Here is a 13,129-nt window from a genome sequence, read left to right as displayed (position 1 = left end):
GAATCCATTGAAAATTCTCAAGGAAAAGCTGTAAAATTTCTTAAAAATGAAAAACCTTCAGCATGATAACCAATGCCCATTCCAAGTGAAGCACATTGAATTTCGCTAGAAGTTTGCGACGCAAAGAAGAAAGTATCTCTTGGTACGATATTCAATCACAAAATTTATGCCTGTAAGCATCAACAGTGAATGGAATCAGGCAACTACATATGTATATTGTGTTGCAAGGGTATACAAAGTTCGACCAAAGTTAGTCAGCCGCCTGTTTTTTTTTTTTACGTTAGCATTGCGGGTGGAGTTAAGATACATTTATATTTCTAAATCTTTTTTTTTGTTTTGTTTTTCTTGGAGGGGAAGTGCACGACTTTAGCATTTTTTGATGAATGCGACGACGGTTACCGAAGTCGCTGTGTCTGGACTATTGCCTGATTGCTGAAATTCACGCGACTGGACAGCAGCTGGAGCTGGAGCTGGAGCAGGCCAGACTAGACCAGATCTAGACTGTGTTTACCTGGACAGGGACTGGCTAAAGTTATGAGCTTTAGTTTTAGTTAAAAGGTTTTTGCTTTTTGCTCGCTCATAAACAAATTTTGTGCCAAAGCCAATGGGAAAGTAATTTAAATGCAATGCGGTGCAGGCAAATTGTGGCCATTTAATGAGCGATTAGAGAGAGCACGTAGACCTTTCAGTTGATAATGATGATGATGATGATCATTGTAATGATGATGTTGTTGTAGGTGCTGTTGTTGATGTTGTTGTTGACGATGATGGCAAGCAGGCACGACAAATGAAGGGAGATAGACAGACAAGGGCTTCAGTTTGTGAGCATGGCATGGTGCAATAAGCTAACAAGTTACCGTTATGATTAGCAAGAGGATTGCCTTGTGGATGCCATTTTGGGCCAAGCCATTTCCAAATGCATTCAACATGAAATGTTTCAGCCAAGCAACAGACACATAAATCAAATGTAAATAGTTCAAATGCAAATTTCAATTTTAAACCATCGAAAATGTGAAAATTCTTATCAACTGTGCAATGAAAGTACATGTTTCAATGAGAAAATGTAGACAATTTGTAATTGTTCCTGTTATCAGTGAGTGAAGATGAAAACCCCGAAACAGTTAAGTCACTATTGACGAGAAGATTAGAAGGAAGAGAAAAAATTAAGCATTGAAAAAAAACTTTGACAATAAATTAAAGACTTGAAATTATATTGGCATTTTTAGCCTAAGTTGGGTGTGCTTTAGTTCATTCACCTTCTTACATTTAATGAACAGAAGCAAAAAAAAAAAAAAAAAAAAAAACCAAAGAGAAACTATTGTTAACGAATTGCCTATAAATTTTCCATTTCAATTGTCAAATCAAATCGATTGAAAACCCATTAAACCAAAAATAAATTCATAATTTCCACAATTTTCACCCTTTCGACTTCCCTTCAACACTTTTCGTTAGTTATGTAGGTACTTCAAAAGGAATTTAAAATATTTATTAGCGCTGTAAAATGGTTCAGCTCATGTATATATAAAACTTGGCCAGGTTGTAAATATTAATAAATAGAGAGAAAAACTAAAGGCAAAATGACGAAGGGGGAACGAAAAGAAGAGGGGGCGCCAGAAGTTGGGAGAATGGAACCAATTAAGCGCACTTCAAGTGCTACAAAAATAACGCCAGGAAAATACTTAATAAGGTGACGAAGCATAGCCGAAAACAGAACTTCATTTCACTTCACTCCACTCCACATCATTCCACTCCACTCGACTCGACTCGACTATTACATAATGCAGATGCTCATGGGGGGATTAGAGGTAGTGTGTGTGTGTGTGTGTGTGGAGGTGTAGGTAGCTAGGTACAGATGATGCTGCCCTCTGTGGAATGGGGGGAACCCTGACATTGAAAAGTAACGCGTGCAGCATTGCATACAAAATTAAAAATAAACAGACCAAAAGATAGACTCCAAGATACATACAGAGGGTAGAGGCATGAAAAGATGCGGCGGCAAACATAAATTAAAACTACAACCAGCATTAAGAGATCAAACATAAAGTTGGGGGAGGGCGAGTGTGAAAAGAAGAAGGAATATAGGAAGGGGGCGGCAAGCAAGTCTCAGAAGTTGTCTAACTGCATCTGCATCTGCCCCAGATGTCGGGGGAGCAACAAATGGCTATTGAAATGTTGTAAATTTTAATTACAAGTGATTCTCAAAAAATAAGAGGCAACTGCAATAACTTTTTTTAATTACCAAGAACAGATAAAAAGTTAAAACATCTATTCGAATTCAAAGCAAATCAAATAGATTCAAAGAGGGCAAAACTTAACTTAGTTCAAATTTAAATGTTAACAATTGATCTTCTTGCATTACTTCAACTTTGAACTAAATAGGAAGTAACTTATTATAGTCACCACAAATACATTTATTTATTTATTTATCTTAGAGTTAGGACTAATTACAAAGTAGTCGGAACTTAGTTACTAAGCGCTAGCTGCTTGGGCCTTCGGCTTGTGTATTTACATATTTACATATTTAGTTTACCTATTTTATTAACCTATTTTATTTATTTATTTACATTTTGTTTGATTAATTATATTTTATAAATTTAAACCTATAGGATGTGGTAGTAGTTTGACTTTTTGAGGTAGTTTATAATCATTAAGAGGTTTGTTGGAGTAGGGTTTGCAAGGATTGATATGGGGCAAACTTGTTCAAAGATTTCTTCCCTAATGTGGGAGGTTGCAGGGCAGTTTTTTAGTACGTGTTCTATGTTTTGGTCGGATGTTGAGTTGCAGTTTGGACAGGGTGTTATGTCGTTCGGGTTGATGTAGTGCTGTTGAGTGAATCTTGTGTGTCCTAATCTAAGTCTTAGAATTTTTATTTGGTCCATCCTTGTTATGTCTCTTTGTAAAGTGTTTTTGAGATAGTCTCCTGTGTGTGTTCGATTGCTGTTTAACTGTTGGTACCATGTGTTGCAGCTATCTATGTTGTTTTTAAGTTTTTGGGATAAGTTATTTTTAAGGAATTTGTTTATATCAGTGCAATTAAAGTTTGGGGTGTAGTGGAGGGGCATATTTATGGTCGATTTGGCGGTTTGGTCGGCAAGTTCGTTACCTTTAATGCCACAGTGGCTGGGGATCCAGAGGAGTTTTATTTTGGTGTAGGTTTTTGTTAAGATGGATCTTATTAAAGTGGGGTACAAATTATTGTTGTTGATGTTGCTTATGGATTTGATAGCTGACAGGGAGTCGGAGCATATTATGAATTTACCTTTCTTGGTTCTTGTTAGCTTTATTGCTTCAAGAATGGCTATTGTTTCTGCGGAGAGGATGGAGGAGTAGTGTGGTAGGATGCCTGTTTTTAGAACTGTTATATCGGTGGTTATGGCGAATGTGGCAGTTTTGTGTTGCAGGGAGCCATCTGTGAATATATATTTGTGTTCTTTGTGTTTGTCTTTATGTTCTAGGAAGATTTTTTGATATATTTCTGGTGATGTGTCAGGTTTATTAAACTTATGTAAGGAAGTGTTGATGGTGGAAGGTGGAAATAGCCATGGAGGTGTGATTGTTTGTCTGTTGGGTGGTGGAAGGTAGGGAATGTTGTGGTCTTTGCAAAGCGTAATGATTTTTTCTAGTGTGGATTTTAGTTTCTTATTAGTTTGATTTTTTATTTGAATGGTGAATTTATGGATTGGAGAGTTAGCACTGTGGAGGATTGTTTTGTATGTTTTGGCTGTCATGAGGTTTCTTTTTTGCTCTATTGTAGGTAGGTTGGCTTCGAAAAGTAGGTTGGGGATGGGTGTTGAGGGGAGAGCGCCAAGGGCTGTGCGTATTCCAGCATTATATGTTGTTTTTAGTTTGTTTAGTGTAGATCTAGGCGCGTGGCCATAAATGAATATGGCGTAGTCTATTTTGGCTATGAGTGTTGCCTTTGTTATGTTAAGAAGTGTATGGGTGTTGCAGTTAAACTTGGGGCTTGCTAAACATTTTATTATATTCATATTATATATTTTATTATATACATATTTATTATTTATTTAAAGAATTTTATAATAATATTTTTAGATGGCTGCAATCTGTAATGTAGATACAAAAATGATTTAGACTTTGTTTAACTGCTTCGGTTTACAAAATGCCGTTTAAAAGCATCTCTTAGCCGACATTCTGTGTTAACCCTTCAGCTGAACTTCCTGGTCTCAAATTGTTTTAGTGGCTACAATTCTCTGCAAAACTCTGCAATGTGCAATTGCCTCGCTGGCTCAAGTCTACTCTAGGATGGTCATAAATAATAATCATTGACAATATTTAGCCCAAAGCAATGTGCAAAGGCAACAAGAAGAAACTAAAAAAAAAAAAAAACGTTAACGTTTTGAAGGGGGGAAGAAAAAATTAAAAAGAAAAACTAAACTTCGTTGTCGTTTCGGGCTCGATTTGATGCCAAGCCAAGTCGAATGAATCTTGCGAAAGTCTCTTTGGTGTGGTGTGCCTTCTTTTGTCTTTTGCCGCAGTTTGTTGACATTGGTTGTTCTATTGGTCTATTCTATGGGAGCTTATCAACCAAAAAATAAAAGGAGAAAAAAATATGTCTAAGCGCTAAGGGCGAAGGAGAAGGAGGAGGAGGAAAAAATTGCTTGGATAGGTAAAAATTGTTGAGAGAGTGCTGGGGCTGTAAAGCAATAAACGAAACACAAAATGAAACTTACACTTTTCAACCGGCTGAGAGGTTCACAAATGCATCTCCGTCTGCTGCTTCAACTTCATCCACATACCCAGCATCCAGCTACAGTTTCAGAGACTCTTCTAACTTCTCCTTCTCCTCGTCGTCGTCCACTTTGCTGCTGGCATAGCCACAATTCTTGACATTCGTTGGCGAGATTAATGCGCCTTTGGTTGCAGCCGCCGAAGGGCTATGGGAGATATTCTGTCTGGGTCTACGGTCAGCTGAAGTTCTCTCTACACATACTCTATGCCAAGACAGACGCTCGTATATTGTAATTCTGCTAAGACAACTAAAACTAAACTAAACTAAATTCTATTCACCATCAAGAATCATTCTAAATAAGCATGTAAATTTGTTTCATGGCCTTTGACAAAGTCTATGTACCCTTCATTTTTGATTACCTTAACCTTGTTTCTTAATTTTTTTTTCTTATTTTGTTGCTGTTTTTGCTTGTTGCATTGTCGTCGAGCCAAGTCTCTCAGTCTCAGTTTCTCGGATTGCGCAATAAGAATCCGAGAGAAAAAAAAATAAACAGAAGAAGCACAGAAAATAAGCAAGACAAGGAAGCTGGAGGAGCCACCACAGCAAATTGTTAAAAATAATTTATATTAAAACCCGGCACAAAAAGACATTGCAATGAAAATTGTGCAAACAATTCAGAAAACGAGATGCCAGAGATCTCACAATTGAGATAAAGGAACCCAGGGAAAACAGGGACCCTACTACTACTACTACCACTACTTTCAAGGGGTCGGCAAAATGTTGGGGCCGAAAGGCAGAAGGTAGAAGGAAGAAAGAAGCTGCAAACAAATGTCCAAATGATATTTTGTCATAATAAATGGCACAACTATGATTATTTATGACTTCGAAATGCGATCGCTCTCCACTTGCAGTCAATTGAAGTCTCATAATCGGCAAAACAGACAAGAGAGAGGGGGAGAAACAGAGAGAAAAAGAAACACAAAGAAAAAAAGCTAAAAGCAAAAACCTTTAGTCATGATTTCGATTTCTTGGCCAGGCATAATTTATAGTGCCAAAGAAGAGTATTGAACATGGACTTGGTTTGCCTTTTATTTGCAATCAAATCGCAGTCCGTAAGACTGAGAGGGAGGGAGAGAGACCTAAGCCACGAACCAGCTTGGATAATATTGTTCAATTGTCTGATTTGCTATACGTTTAGGCTCGAATTGCAATTGTGATTGTTGTGAGCCATCATTAGAAGACTGTAAATCAACAAAATATGACTTAATGCAACTACCATTACGATTGAGTTGAAGTTAAGTGAACCAACGGAACTGCTTAGAAACGACTTGGAATCATTTTCCCAAACAATTAGCAAAGCTAACTCTGAAAATCTAACCAATTATCATTTGCAATATCTCAATGAACTAACCTATATATGTACATACATACATACATATATAAAATGACGACCTTTCTTAATGGCATTCACACGCAGAACATGGCCAAGTTATTGCCATGCATAATTATAAATCATTAAAGCTCAATTAAATGTTTTGCACGTTTCACTAAACTGAATACCCTTTTATACCTCATAATACCTGGATAGTGTCGCCTTTTTAAGCTATGCTTTTAAACTAAACTAATCCATTATTAAATTGGCTTATATTAAAAAGTGTAAATAGAAACAAAAATGCTTGAGTTGAGGTTCCCTTTGAGAAACCAAAGTGTGTGCAGGGTATACTGTAGTCGCCATTACTCGACTTGGGGGTATCCCATTTGAATAGCCTTCAAAATGCTTTGGGCAGCGCACCCACCACAAAATAGCAAAACACCTTAACCAAAATGCTATACAATTTCTTTTTTCTTAAGTCTTAAGGTTTTTTTTTTTTTGTTGTATTTTCATCTTTGATAGTGCCTACATAATTATTATTTAATTTTGATTAATGATTTTTGAAACGGCGGCGATTAAAACGTGACTTTTTTTCTATATAAAACAATTTCTGTTTTGTTTTTTTGCCAAGGCAAAAGAAATCATTGCCCCTCTGCCGCTGCCGCTGCTGGACTGTGAAATAATTCGATTCTTCTTTTCCCCCTTCCTAATGGGGCCTTCCGTCAAAAATTCAACCCACACGAACACATTTCATGCGAATCGAAGCAGCATATTCTAGGGAATAGGAGCAGCTTAAATCAATATGTTCTTGCAACTTCCAACCATTGTCGCAACACCCCCCAACTGCCTCTTCCTCTCTCTACCTCTCCCTACCTCGCTATATATAAAGTCTATAAAACGCTTTCTGATTGTAAACAATACAGACGATTTAATATTGCTCCGCCCGTTGACTTCCCTCTCTCTCTCTCTCTGACTCCTTTGCCCTAGTCAAGTTTGACTCAACTCCCTGCGGAAACTTCAAATAAGCAAACAACACGCTGAGCACGCGGCATACCAGGAATCAGTCCAAACACATACAAAAAAAAAAAAAAAAAAAAAGAAAATTTATATAGAAAAAAAAGAGGAAGAAGTGGAATTGAAACGCATGTGCGCAACGGAATTGTTGACTACGGCAACGGGAGTATATAGTAGGGTTGTGTCTGGTAGGGGAATTTTTTTTGTGTATGTGTGCGTGTGTGTGAATGGAAATGAAAAAAGTTTAAGTTTAATTTGAAATTGCAAAAAAAAAAAAAAGCAGAGAAACACACAAAAAACCTTCAGACAGTAAGAGAAGGAGTTCAGAAATGATGAAAATTCACATAAGCAGCCTAGATACAACATGAGAACGGAAGTATCCACATAAGAAGTACATGCATATATAGATATTGACGGTTTAGTCAAATCAGTCAAGCTATAAATGGAAGATAAACCAAAATTATGAATTTTAAGGAAAAGTGATAATATCTCACTAAGAAGTTATGATTCTGGTAGATTTCTCTTTAGCTGCTAGTTAACCAATATCAAGTGGTTCAATTTCAAAGTAAAGTGAAAATAAAATCAACTGTAGACAAGTCGAAGAGACCATTGTTTGAAAGGACAACAATTATTTCATTCACTGTTGAAATCAAATATAAAGAGATGAGCAAAAAGGATGCATTACTGATGAGACTTGTCCACGGTACCCATATTTGTATTTAAGTAGGTTTGCATCTGTATTGTGTTGTGCGTGGGTGATAATGCTTAAACCTCTGCAAAGGAACACAAATAATACTGTAAATACAGACTTATGTGGGACTTTGTCTGAACGTTTTCTTCAGAGTTTATTTGACCTTTCACTTTTGTAAAATGCCAAGATTATGAACCTTTCAACTTTTTTAAGTTTTGTTGAAACATTTGGCCAATATACTGATTATAGCCTATCAAACACATTTTATAGCCAAAAATCGATTTCTGGCCACATTTGTGTCTTTCTTCTAATCATAATTTCTCTTTCATGCCAACAACTTTCATTTGAACTAAAGGGATAAGAATTTACTTCAACTTTAACCTTTAAGCTTTATCGTTTAACAATCGGGATATAGAAACACAAACCTTAAGTTCACATAAACTTTATAAAGTAAACCATTAATTATATAAACTTAATCTAATATTTAAACAATGCGATGCCAAGACACATTTGGTATCTCTCTCCCATAACTAATGATGATAAACATATTTTGACTATATTGACTATAAAGTGTCAAACTAACTTTTTTAAAATGTTGATTCACATTTTAGTTACCTCAGAGAATGCGAATTCATACAGAAAGATTAATGTTAATGTATTTTAAAGGAATGAGAAAGGAGGGCTAAAAGAGGAACCGCTCCTCATGACTGAACTAAGTAGTTCTATGGTTTATATAGCCAATAGCTTATAAACTTTAAGAAATCTAACTAAAATATTAGTTAAAGAAATTAAATATATTAAATTATATCAAAAGCAAACAAAAGATTTCAACACTTTTTGTCCCCACATTCATTCCCTTCTACTGCTGCTGACATCATGAGGAAACTTCTCTCAGTTGGTTTCGCTCACGTTTATCTGGCAATAAAATGATTTTCGTCTCGGGCTGGCTGATAGCAATAATCTCCAACTAAATAAATTATCATTTTATTTTTCACAATAAAATCTCAACTTTTCAAAATCCCCCCAGCCGTGTTTACATGCATGTTAAGCTAACAGAGGAGCAACTGGACAAAAAAACAAAAAAAAAACAGTAAACCAAATACAAAAAAAAATCCGAAAAAAGTAAAACCCACAGCAAACAGATTGTTTAAATTGCTTGTAAAGGCCAACAACAAAAATTGTACGGGAAAAAATGAAATAATAACAACAAACAAGTAGCAGCAACAACAACAACAACAATAACAATGACCAGCACATTGAGTTTTTGTTGTAACTGTGTTTATTTTTTACAAGCCACGACAAGGACGAGAATGTTGATGAGGATCAAGAGAGGTGTGGAGTGTGGGAGTATGTGTAATATTGGGTATTGAGGGTACCAGGAAGGTAAAGGCGATGGAGCCAGTGTGAAGGGGAAAAAGGCAGCAACATTTATGCAGCAATTGAACCCGCAAGGGCCAAAGGGTAAATGTGAAAACTCCCTTTCTCAGGACATTCCCCAGCCCCGGCACCGCTAAACTTGAACATCGTAGGTGCCATCCCATCTCGTCCCATCATCATCGTCATCGTCATCGGGGTAGTTGGACTAAGGCTAAATGAAATGCGCTTCGAGTTGGGAGTTCAACTTGGAAAATTGCATTTTATTACACGTTCGATTGATTTTACCAGGCAATCAGCAAAAGAAGTACCTACATGTTGTGTCAGGTGTGGGGGCTTGGGGTAGAGTAGGGATCGCCACTCGCCATTATTAAGTGGAGAGTTTATGTTTATATTTACAACAGAAACACATTTGTATCTGTATCTATATGGGAGGTACATATATGAGTGCGTCTGTGTTTTTGTATCAGTGTGACCCACCAGCACCACCCCTCAGGGAATGTATCGCTTCAAATTGAAATTGTCGATTTAACATTTTGAATTATCGTTTAGCAAATGGTCAATATTTTCCCTTCTCTTTGCCGCCCCTTTTCGACTCTGTACACCGATTCATCCATCCATCTACTAACCGATTCGCCCCATTTGCCGTAACTCCTACAACTGCTACACATAAAATTGTGGCACACATAAATTGTATTGCCATAAACAATCAATTACTTTATATCTGTATGTGTAGCTGTGTGTGTGCGTGTGTGTGTATACATTTACCACTCAAGGGACTTCGTCTGTTTGCAATTCCGTTCTCTTTATCAACAACCAAACTGCAAAACACAAAAAAAAAACCAAACAGGAGAAAATCATATACATATATATATATATATATATATATATATATATATGTATATACTTACAAATATATGTGAAGAAGTTCTTGTTGTTCTTTATAGTTGATGTTTACAATACGGATTTCGGTTTCGACTTGTGTGAAAATAAACACAAAACGCAAAAGAAACTTTAAATGGCCTTTTATACAATTGAAAAGTCAAGGACATTCATTCAGTCAATGATGAAGTTACAAACACAATTGAAAGATATTAAAAACTCAAGAAAAGTGGCCCAAAAGGAATTACTCATAGAAATAGGATATACATACTTCAATCAATAAAATGAAATTTATTTACCCTTGCTGAGAATTCAATTAACAAAAATTTGGAAAATCAAAAGATACACAAAAAGTATATTCATTTAGGACAATTTAAACTCCAAACTTTCTTATCCATTTTAAATTTAAAATTCTTCAAATTACTTACATATATATCTACTACATATTGAAGTTAAATTTAAATATCAATATTATATTGCCTTCACTTTTGCAGATGAAAACTCAATTTGAACAATCGGAAGATGATACGCTGTAAGTAATGTACTTATAAGAAATATTTATAAATCTAAATGCATCTTAATATAATTATATTTTAAAGGGATTCGTTGGGATTTCGAAACTCAGTTTTAAACTGTCTTGAATTTGTTTTAATATCAGTTTAATCATTCATTTATTTATTTTGTCATTCGGTTAATTTGGACTTTAACATTTACAGTTCCAAATGTTATATTTCAAACTTAACTCAACAAGAAGAAGTAATTAAAGTTTTTATGGCAATTAGTAAAATTTACAATTTATAAGAATTTCAAAACAAAATTTGAGTAATTTGTTGCTAAACATAACGAAGTTAGTAGCACGTAATCATTAGCAATTTGATAAAAATCTTCAAATTAAAATTTTGTGATTTATTTTTCTCTTCCCTTTTGGAGTTTTTGCCAAAAATGTCCAATGAGATTTCGTAATAATAAATATTGACTATAGTGCCTATTACGTTGTGTACTCGTAACGTAATCGATTAGTTCTGGTCGATTTCATAAATTTCATAAACAAATTTGTTCAAGTCTTCTGATTCTCGGTCTCTTTTTTTGCCTTTTTTCTCTGTTTCTCTCTGTCTCTTTTAAGTTCTGTTTCCGCCTTTCTCTGCCTTATTGAAAAATGAACAATGCAATTTGCTACACACAAAAAAGAAAAGAAAATCGAGGGGAAAAATGAAATGGAAACAACAAATTTTGCAGAACGCAAGGATAATCCATTGTCTGACTTTGACTGCAGTTAAGGCAATTATGTAATTTTTAATAGTTTTCGTTGTCGTTGTCGTTGTAGTCGTCGCCGTCGTTACGCAATTTACGAGAGGCGCTCTGTATAAAAGTCAAAGGACAATTTATTATTGTCAGATGATGAGCCAGCGACTGCTGCCTTCACCCACCTACCGTTTTTCCCTCCCCCCCTATGCCAGATTGCCAAATGAGAAACGATTAAATACGTCAAAAAATAAAAGTAGATTCGGTTGAAAGAGCCACCAGTCGTTGCAGGCACGTGACATGTGCATTGCTTGCAGGGATTCCAAAGGACTTCAAGTGTTAATTGTGGATTTCTGTCAGGGTGAGAACTGGTACGTGCTACATCCCCTAGATACCCAGAACCACCAACCATTGAAGCGAAACTCTAATAAAATATGACTGGCCATGGAGGGAGCAGATGGTTGGAGCATCACACATACACCCGTACGAGGGTGGTCACAATTGTAAGAATCACTGAAGTTCTCAAGTCTTGAGAACTTTCCGAAACAACCTCGCCCGATTCCATACATCCAGCATAGACTAGCCATAGAGTCTCCGCTGAAAATGTTGCCAGGACGCGTTGTTGAAACGAGCAGAGAGATGAAAGAGCGTGCAAGTGCAAGCGTTTAGTATCCAATGGATCCATAAACTTGGGGATTTAACTAGCTGACCAAATGTGAACAGGACATAAAAAGGAATAGAAATGTATAAATACATATATAGAGTATATATTTTAGTTTCATTCTTGCAAAAATGTTAATATTCAATTGTTTTATGCAATTTTTTTTCAATTTCAACTTGTCTCATAACATGAATAGCTTCAAATTCATATTAAAAGAAAAGCCACATACAAATGCATATAAATTCTTAACTTGTTTTTGTTTTTATTATTTTCTCTGCAGTTTCAATTCGAAGGAAATTCAATTCCAATTTGTCTAACATAAACAAAAACAAACTAGACTTTAAATTCCAAATAAATTTTTCTTTGAAATTATATGATTTAAAGTTTTATTAAAGTGAATTTTAAAAGTCTATTCTAACAACTGTGGCAACTGTTTAAGACTGTAATTACCAGATTAGTAAATATTTTTAGCCTCATCAGTTTGAGCAACTTTTGTACTAGTTGTTTACTTTATTAGCGTATCTATGGCAGAAACAAAAGTTCGAATGACGAGTAGTCAGAGTTTGCGTTCGTTTCATCGTCACACCCTCCAAAAAGCCTTTGACTTACCATATCCCAGTGTCCGGTGCTGTTTTCGGTCATTGCCCCATATAATAGAGTAGAGGAGTTAAACCCGAGGCAGAGCCAGTTACCTACATACATACATACATACATATAGTCGAAACTCCACTCGAGTTGGCCCTTTTATGCCAACTTTGTTGCTGTGACTCCACCTGGCGTTGGCTAGTTAGACTTTGCGTATCAAGTAGCGACTACTTCAACGAGATTCCTCTCCACTCCACTTCAAACAAAAAGCAGAATAAAAAACGAACGAAACCGCAACTTAATAATTTTTGCTTCCCCTAGTTTTTGTACCGTTTTATATATAAATTTTTTGTTTTTTTGGGTGCTGCGGCAATTAAAATTTTTTACCTTATTTGCTCCAGTTTTTTGCATGTGGCAAGTGGCGTAGATGGCGAGAGCAAGATAGAGATGAAGAGCGAAGGACTCTCAACTTTTGCTATCTTTGCGAAAAATTTGCATGGTCATTTACTCGTTTTTCCTTTTTTTTTTTTTTTTTGTGTTTGGTTTTTCTTCTTTCATTCTTGATACTTTTTTATTTTTTGTTATTTTTTCTGTTTTATTCTACTGTGTGACATCTAG

Source organism: Drosophila tropicalis, unplaced genomic scaffold (assembly GCF_018151085.1).
Source record: "Drosophila tropicalis isolate 14030-0801.00 unplaced genomic scaffold, ASM1815108v1 contig_694, whole genome shotgun sequence".
Classification (NCBI taxonomy): domain Eukaryota; kingdom Metazoa; phylum Arthropoda; class Insecta; order Diptera; family Drosophilidae; genus Drosophila; species Drosophila tropicalis.
The sequence above is the reverse complement of the archived record's forward strand: the minus strand, read 5'-3'. Positions refer to the sequence as shown.